Source organism: Babylonia areolata, chromosome 2 (genome assembly GCF_041734735.1).
Source record: "Babylonia areolata isolate BAREFJ2019XMU chromosome 2, ASM4173473v1, whole genome shotgun sequence".
Taxonomy (NCBI): Eukaryota; Metazoa; Mollusca; class Gastropoda; order Neogastropoda; family Buccinidae; genus Babylonia; species Babylonia areolata.
In genome coordinates, this window is record NC_134877.1 from 49,613,632 (window position 1) to 49,615,856 (window position 2,225).

The following is a 2,225-nucleotide window of genomic DNA, read 5'->3' on the forward strand; positions in this document are numbered from 1 at the left end:
CAGTGAAGTTGCAACACTCTTGTCTTGCAACCCAGACATATGAGATGAGAGGACAGCGGTGAGTTGGAATGTATCAAGCAGATTTCAATGGCATATTGCCTGTGATGTAGATGTATTTCCCATCCAGCTCTCCACTGGTTGTGTTAATCTATAAACTTTACAGCTGTGAGAAATTCTGGTGTGGTTTTTTTTGGTTGGTTTGTTTTTTGTTGTTTTTTTGTTTGTTTGTTTGTTTTTCAGGAGCCCTTTTTACAGTTGGCATCTCTCTTTTTCTCCTCGTGCATTTAATACCTAGATCTGCGTGTGCATTATCGGTGGGGGTGGGGGGGAGAATCATACTCCTAACAAAATCAAAACAAGGAAAAATGAGCAACACAAATTCCTTCAGATTTTTGTTTGTTGCTATTAATTTAATCTAGGTCTACATTTTTTGCGGTGCACACCCATAGGCCTTTTTGGTTTCAAAATTCGCCACTATAGCAGTACACATTTTTGTTATCTGTGTTAGCTGGATGGACTGTGGGAATATATAGTTCAGTGACTTTCAAATCACGGATTTAGTTACAAGGTTTTGAAGTGTGTGTCGTCATAGTATTTGGTGCTTGAACTTATGTGTCTGGAAAACGTAAAATCACCCATTAAAAATCCTCTGTACTTAAGTAGCTATGATGTGTAGCAGTTTGATAATATTGCAGTTTGGTACTGTTAAAGTGGTGCTGATCAGTGCACTGTCAGTATTATGTCCTGAGATGACTACACAGTCAGGGTGGCAAACAGTAACATTAAAACCCACCAGGAGTGGGTTGGTTGAGCAATCTTTGAAGTGAAAGTTCGCCAAGTATTAAGAATGTTTCTATGTCTATGGAAGTAGCATAGACAAAGGAAAATTCTAAACTCTGAACAGAGTGCTGTTAAGATTGCTCATGCAACTGTGTTGTATGTTATTTGAAATGCTTTTTTTTTTTTTTTTTTTTTTTTAAACCTGACAATGCTTAATCAATTGTAAAGATCTGGAGAGGGAGGGAAACTGATATTGAGAAAACAGCATCAGAAACGGTTAGTTTATCAACCTATGAACCATGGAGAAGTCAGCAGAACTGTTTGTTAAAATGTCCACACAGCATTACTGGAATGGGGGGAAATAGATGTGATGATCAGTTGGAAAAGATTCTCTGATTGTGGATACATACAAAATAATTTTTTCTTTACTCGGAATAGAAATTTTTTACTTACTTGAGTAAAGAAAACTGTTTACCAACATGTTGGTTGTTACCTGAGCCAGAGGTCTGCTATAGGATGTCTATAATACGTTGATTACACAAGTGACAAATGGTTCAAGCATGACATACAATCCCATGTTGAGTTGCTTTGCTTTCGCTTTAAATTGTAGTTTAAAGTATTTCTGTACCAGTTTTGTCGTCTCTTCTGTTCTTTAGTTGTTGTTTCTTTCCTGACATGTTTTTCTTTTTTTTAACCTCATTTTTGCCTTCTGCTATGATTTGTGTGTGTGTTTTGCTTAGTTTTGTTTTACTTGTTTTTGTCTCATGGAATGGTTATCAGTCAGCATTTTTATTTTATTAAGTTTAGTATACTATTGTTCTCCACTCTCAGAAGAAAAGAGTGTACCTTTTGGTTGTTTCCATGATTGTTACATATCATTAGAGGGGTTCATGTGTGTGAATACAAGTTTTGCATTCAGTGTAAAAATTGTTTCTAAACAATTATGTTCTGGAAACTTTTGCTGATTTTTTGTTCATAAGAACTCTTTCGTTAATATGTTTGCTGATGATGCATTCTTAGTGAAAATGTCTTGGTGTTGTGTGGTCTTTTGTTGTTGTTATCCCCTATATGGCGCCTTGCACTCTGACTGTGACATTTACACAAAATGTTTGTTGTGAGAACTGACAGGGAAGAAGTTAAATACTTAAGTATGTAAAGAAAGATAGCTGCATGATATGGAAAATGTGGTGGAAAAAAACCCACACCGGTGGTCAGTGCAAGTGTCCTCTACATAGGTGATCAGTACAAGTGTCCTCAAGTCTACGCATACAGCATTCCAAGCCAGGACAGGTTTGATACCATTTTATCAGATACTGGCCATTGAATCTTGTATTTAGTTGAATGTGCTGCCATGGGTTTTTTTTGTTTTGTTTTCAGGGAGAGGGGAGGGGGGTGTAACTTTTCCTTCCCAGTGGTGGTGTTTGTCTTTTTTTTCCATAGATGTT